This window comes from Onychomys torridus, chromosome 14, assembly GCF_903995425.1.
Source record: "Onychomys torridus chromosome 14, mOncTor1.1, whole genome shotgun sequence".
In the NCBI taxonomy this organism is placed as follows: Eukaryota; Metazoa; Chordata; class Mammalia; order Rodentia; family Cricetidae; genus Onychomys; species Onychomys torridus.
In genome coordinates, this window is record NC_050456.1 from 70,054,829 (window position 1) to 70,062,105 (window position 7,277).

Here is a 7,277-nt window from a genome sequence, read left to right on the forward strand (position 1 = left end):
CCTGGCTGTAAGCTTTCTTGCCATAGGCCAAAACACCTTTATTATCTAATGGGAGCCACATATATTTATAGCATACAGAAAGACGTCCGCAGCAGTTTTATTTAGTTCACCATTTTGGAGGCTGAAATCCCCAGTTGCAGCAGGAGCAAAATTCCCAGTTTAAGGTTGATCCCTTGGTGTGCTGTGGGTCCTACCTCCTTTTGGTAGACATGAAATGAGCTCTAATAATTGTTAATGTCCTTTCTCCCTGTTACAAACAGTTTAAACATGTTTATCTTCAATTCTCATCTCCTGTTTGTTCTGTGTTGTTGAGAACAAGGCTGGTCCTGGGCCCTTTCCTGACCCTCCTGACTCTGCCTTCCATGTGCTGGGATCGCAGGTGTGTGTTACCACACCTGGGTCATGGTACAGTGAAAAATTTAAAAACTCTTCAGTGCTTTCTTAAGTATACCAAGTTCTCAACTTACATCACATTTAATTTTTAACTGTGGGTTTTTATTTCTGCTACTGTAATTCCTTTAACACTGCTGTCCAAGATTGTAAATGGTGTTTTGTTTTTATTTTGTAGGCTTTTTGAGAAAGGGTTTCTCTGTCCTGTAACTAGCTCTGTAGACTAGGCTGGCTTCGAACTCACAGAGGTCTGCCTGCCTCTGGGATTAAAGGTGTGTGGCATTCTTGACAGAACTAGGAAAAAGTCTTAAAATTTGTATGGAAACACCAAAGACCTGGATCACCCAAAGCATTTCCTAACAAAAAGAACAAGATTGAAAGAATCACAATCCTTGATTTCAAATTGTAATAAAGAGCCATAGTAACTAAAACAGAATGGCACTGACACAAAGGTGCATCAGTGGAAGACTACAGAATATCTAGAAATAATCCCACACAGGCATAGTTATCTGATTCTTGACAAAGATGTCAAAAACATTCATAAAAAGAGCTTCTTTAATAAGTGGTGCTGGAAAAACTATACACAAAGGCCTGAAACTAGATCCATATCTCTCATTCTATAAACAAAACAAAACAAAAAAACAGCCTGGATATATATTGAAGACCTGTTGAGGATGAGTGACTGAATAAAATACCTTAATGTAAGACCTAAACCCTTGGAATTGTTTAGAAGAAAACAGAGAAATGCTTCAAGATATAGGCATAGGTATAGGCAATGAGTTTGTGAGTAAGCCTGCAATAACTCAATAAATGCTAGCATGAATGAGAAATGGTCTTGAATTTGAAAACTATGCATAGTGAAAAACCAACCTATAGAATGGAAGAAAGTCTTTGCTAACTGTATCTGATGGGATTTATACTCAGAATATATAAAGAACTGAAAAAAAATCGCTGAAAGAATAATCAGTAAATGGGCAAGTGACTGGAACAGAGACCTTTCACATAAAGTACAAATGACCCAATGAAGACATGAAAAGAAGAAAAAAAAAAAAAGACCAGGGAATGGATCTATAGCCCAATGGGTAAGCTCTTGCTTTGCAAGCATGAGGATCCTAGCTTGAGTTAAAAAGGGGAATGCAGTGGCATGTACCTGTAATCCCAGTCCTATGGCAAATCCCTGGCAGTGCTCACACACATACAAAAACATGCACACATACATGCATACCATACATATACATACACATGAAAATTAAAAATTAAAAATGAGATGAACTCAGGCCGGGCGGTGGTGGTGCACGCCTGTAATTCCAGCACTCAGGAGGCAGAGGCAGGTGGATCTCTGTGAGTTCGAGGCCAGCCTGGTCTACAAAGCAAGTTCCAGGACAGCTTCCAAAGCTACAGAGAAACCCTGTCTCAAAAAACCAAAAAAAAAAAAAAAAAAAAGAGAGATGAACTCAGAATTTGAGCTAAGTAACACAATCATTGAGAGAGAGAGAGAGAGAGAGACACCTTGGAGGGTGGAGCCAAGGTGCCCCCACCGCAGGTGAGAAATACAGACACGGTGCAGACAGTGCTCAATGGGCAGTTTTATTTGGTGGGAGGAAAATAGATAGGGAGACAGACAGAGACTGAGAGAAGTGGAGGGGTGAGGTGCACACTACCTCCTGGTGAGGGGGAGAGAGTGTGTGCAAAGCAGGAGGGGTCCTTTTTGGAAAGGGAATATAGGATGACGTCAAGGTGCTGGGCTGGCCAGGGTATTCTCTGCTTATTGGCTGGGATTCCAAGAAGTGGGTCTGAATGCTAACGATGATAGCAGTCGAAGAGCAAATTAACTGTAAGAACAAGCAGTGGATTTCTTTGAGAACACATAGGAAAGATCAAGGAATTAGAAACAGCGAGGAAAATTAGGCACATGGGATACAGATTTAGCAATTCAGTATCTTAAAAAAAAAAGTTATGTAAGAAGAGGGCATTAGCCAGGTGGCATGCCTTTAATCCCAGCACTGGGGAGGCAGAGCCAGGTGGATCTCTGTGAGTTCAAGGCCAGCCTGGTCTACAACATGAGATCCAGGACAGGCACCAAAACTACATGGAGAAACCTTGTCTTGAAAAACCAAAGAAGAAAAAGGAGGAGGAGGAGGAGGAGGAGGAGGAGGAGGAGGAGGAGGAGGAGGCATTAGATTCCAGCAGGAATTCCAGGAGGTTGTGAGTCACTAGATAAGGGTACTAGGAGCTAAACTTTGGTCCCCTGGAAGAACTGAAAGCTGGTTTAACCTCTTAGCCGTTTCTCTAGCCCTGTATTGTTTGTTTACAGACAGGGTCTTGCTATGTATCCTAGTCTGGCCTTCCAGCAATCCTTGACTCAGATTCCTAAGTGCTGGGATTATAGGCATGTGCTACCATGCCCAGTTAGGAATTCAGTATTATCTAATAGAAGTTCCACATGGAATCAAGAAAATGGGGCGGAGCTTGTGCCCCAGTAGCTCTAACAAACCATGTTCAGCCACCCATCCCAAACAGGCAAAGTGAGCCGGCCTGTGGGTGTGAGTGCAGGAGAACAGATAGGAGAACTGGCCTTAGTGACCCTGGTGGGTGCGGGAGAGTGGGCTGACTGACCAACTGAGCGACCACCCAGGCCCAGATCCAGGGCTTTGAATTGGCTCACCCCGACATCTACCCCATCCAACTGCTGGAGCTTGTGAAGGGGCCAGTGCTGCAGAACCAAAGCTGCAGGATCTCCATGACACAGGGCAACAACAGGATTTCCAGTATTGATGGTGTAGCAGAGGCCAGAGGCCTTGAACCAGACCAATGACTCATCGCAATGAACATTTGCAAGTAAACCTGTTTGGGCAAAAGGGTAGACTGTGTGACACACCAAGATACACCACAGCTTTCACAGTGAGATTTTTAAAAATATTTTTATTTTATTTTATTTTTTTATCTTTTGTTTTCTTTTGGGGGGCAGGTTGCAAGGACAGAGGGCAGATATGGAGGGACGGGGAGATGACTGGGATTGAGGTTCATGATGTGAAATTCATAAAGAATCAATAGAAGCCAGGTGGTGGTGGTGGTGGCGGCGGCGGCGGCGGCGGCGGCGGCGGTGGCTTCCGTGGCGCACACCTTTAATCCCAGCACTCGGGATGTAGAGGCAGGTGGATGTTTGTGAGTTCAAGGCCAGCCTGGTCTACAGAGCCAGATCCAGGAAAGGTGCAAAGCTACACAGAGAAACCCTGTCTCTGAAAAACAAAAACAAAACAAAACAAAACAAAACAAACAAAAAAAAAATCAATAGAAAGTTAAAAAGTAAATGAACCTGGGAACTGATAGGTAGATTATGGCAAAAGGTCCCCAAACTCATGAGCTCTTTTAAAGAAGCTGCTGGTTGATGGCTTTTGTGACATGTTCCTGGTGTTTTGGGGATGCTCTCTAGACATGGTCAGGGTCCTACTGCAGACACAGCTACCAAGTTGCCTAGACAATCTATTATGTACTCTGGTACCATGGACTATTTCTGGAAGACAGAAAGGGCACCATAGGGCTGGGACATGGCAATCACCCCATTAGGCTTTGAGGTAGGGGCTCCTCAGATTAATACCATCTGCAGCAGCCACTTTCTACATCCTCACAGCTCCTGTGAAAGAAATGGCAACCCCCCTACCAAGAGCCTTTCTGTGAATCTGTAATCCTCTAACAGGCACCCCAGGTACCCAGACTCCAGACCAGATGCTACTCAGATCATGCCCATCTGCAGCTCTCTCAACCTCCACCCTCATATTTGATTCTGTGATCATTGCTGCTGCAGGGACAGATGGACACCCTACAGAGAGCCTGTCTAAGAATCTGTAACCCTCTAACAGACTCCCCAGGTGCCTGGATTCCAGGAGAATGGCAGGCACCTTATTTTTCACTTTCCCAAAGGAAATTTACAGGCCCCAAGCTACCAGACTTTGACCCTCATCCTCAATCCCTCTTCCCCTTCTCCCGTGGCCTAGGAATTAGAGACAGCCTGACTACAAGCAAGCACCATGGACTAATTACCAGCCCTGTGGCAAAGGACCTTTTTTTTTTTTTTTCTGATACCTCTAAGGAGGAACCCACACTCTGTTTTGTGGGCCTGAGCTCTCATGACCCCTGCCATTCTGTCTTTGCATGGCATTAATACATTTTTAATAAGTTTGTTATCCCAAAGGACAATCCTTTTCAATGTGCTCTCCCCTCTGAGCTCCCAAACCAAGACCTTTCAACCCCCACGTTCTCTGTGTACTTCTTTAGATTTGGTTTGGAGAAGATACTACAACTGAAATCTCCAGAGGACTTGGTAGCCTATCCTCACCTCTTTGTAGCCTGGATATGATCTTGTATGTTCATCAGAATCATGTCCTTTAGAGAATAAATCAAGTGCTTTCCATAGACCTACTTTCTTGGCTTTGAAATAGTCATGAAGTTCCTGAGTTAGGTCACTCCCCCCCCATTCCCCGGCTTTTTAGGCTGTCATAGATTTTGGGTAGGAGAACCCTGGAAAGTCAACTGTTGTTGATGAGAAGCAGGTTGTTTTGGAGGGCAAGGGAAGAAGGATGAGGGATCAGAACTCTGCAAGGAAATGATGAGACTCTTGTCTTAGTGACATCTTGTACCCAAATATAACTCGGTGTGCCTTTTGGAACTTAAGCTCACTCTTGTCACTTTAGGAGTTCTAGACACAATTTAGAAATGGAATAAGTAGCTTCCAGACTAGTTACCACTTGTAGCAAGATTGCTACCTGTGGTTGACTGTTGGCCATAGTACACCCAAAATAGTCCTTGCTAAGAAAGTAATTTTAGCCTCTCACTGAAGGCATTTGCACATTTTCTGACCAGCTGACCAGGACCTTCAGTCCTTAGCAGAGAAAACCCAGCTAATTACCAATGTGCCTTCTAATTGCGGGCTGCAAGAGTTAATTCAAAAATGTATCACATATCTAATTCTAAAACGCAAAACTGTGAAGTTTTGTGAAGATGACTGGTGCTTAGATAAATGTTTCAACTTGACTGGGTAAGGGATGCTCAGATGTTTGGTTTAATGTTATTTCTGGGTGTGTCTAGGGCTATTTTGGGGAATGATCAGCATTTGAATTGGTGGACCAAGTAAAACAGATGACTCTCAACAATGTAGGTGGACGTCCCCCAATCTGTTCAGAGACTGACTGAAACAAAAAAAGTGTGGAAAGGTTGAATTCACTGGGGACCTGCGATGGGATTCCTGGCAGTCACAGTAAAAGCCGGGCATAGTGGTGGTTCAGGCTGGTAATCTCTGTTTTTAGAAGGAGCATGGGAATGGATCGTCAACCATTGGATGGTCAACCAGTCTGGGATATATCTGTGAGTTCTGGTGGGAGACCCTGTCTGAACATGAATGAAGAATATACCTGTTGTTGCCATCAGGTTTCCGAATGCATATGGTACACATGTGCACCTGCATCCCTCACAAATGAACACATACAATCTCCCACTCAAGATACAGATGAAAAAAAAGCTATTAAGATAAAAAAGCTGTTGTAAAGATGTGTGTACAGATTTTTGTATAGATATACATTTTAATTTCTCCAGGCCCAGGAATCAAAATTGGTTTTTCAATTTCTCTCTCTCTCTGTCTGTCTGTCTGTCTCTCTCTCTCAAATAGGCTGTTTTCATTAGCAAAATTATATTGAAATATATGTCATTCATGCAATGACAGAGTTGAGAGGTTGCATAAGTTGACTCACAAGACTATCAGAGTCCCTATTTGGTCCTTTAACAGAAAGGTTTATTGATGTTGGCTTCAGGAGTTTGAGGTCCCTGGTGAGTTAACCTAGATGGACTTTCCCAAGTGCTTTTCTAGAACGGCAGTACCATTTTGTTTGCTATCAGCAATGTGCGATGTTCCATTTGTTCTCCATCCTGATGTTATCTTTCTTCGTTCATCATTTTAGTGGGTGCTCCTTCTGAAATGTGAGAACTGGCACACTCGACTCTCTTGAAGATGCTATCTCAACTTTTGCATTTAAAAGTCAAGAAAAAAAATCTGTGTTTTAACTTACTAGTGTTAATATGGAAAATATTTTCAAAATGAAAGCACACTTAAGGTCCAAAATTAAGAAATGAGATAATTTGGGCAAGGTGGCATATGCTTCCAGTTACTTAGAAGGCTGAGACAAAAGTTTGTTGAGCCCAGGCATTTGAGTCCAGCTGAGCAAGACCCCATTCCTTTAAACAAACAACAACCAACAGGAAGAAAAGAATAAGATAAACTCTCATGAGTCAAAGACAAATCTAGTTTGAGTCAATTCTCAGGAATAAAATGTAAAGGCAATTACTTGAAAAATTGTCTCTGTTGTCTTTTGTAGTAAATAGTATGTGGATTTTCAGAATTAAAACAGAACCACTGTTCCAATAAGAATATTACACACATACTTACCTGGCAGGGGAGATACCATGATTATGAAGGTGGTTTTCTCAGGGCAAGGCTTATCTATTATACTCTGGATTGTGCTGACCCCTGCGATTTCCCCAAACACTGGAAACTTGACTGCATCATTTGTGGTAGTGAGGGACTGTGTTAGAGTTTCCCCTAAAACTAACTAACTAACTAACTAACTAACTAACTAACTACTAACTAATTAACTAATATCATGTGTACACATGCTTTTCAAGACAGAGTTTCTGTGTATAGCCCTAGCTGTCCTGGAACTTCCTCTATAGACCAGGCTGACCTTGAACTCACAGAGATCTACCTGCCTCTGCCTCTCAAGTGCTGGGGTTAAAGACACCCACCACCACCACCACCACCTGACTATATATATATATATATATATATATATATATATATATTTTTTATTTTTTTTTTTTTTATTTTTTTTCAGAGCTGA

General features: G+C 42.5%; 1 non-coding gene across 1 annotated transcript; it reads left to right on the forward strand.

Moving 5' to 3' along the window:
* The first annotated feature begins 6,818 nt into the window (after positions 1–6,818).
* LOC118595955 lies at positions 6,819–6,983 on the forward strand. Its single transcript, XR_004946636.1, has one exon. It is a non-coding gene; the product is annotated as a U1 spliceosomal RNA (small nuclear RNA).
* The last annotated feature ends 294 nt before the right edge of the window (positions 6,984–7,277 follow it).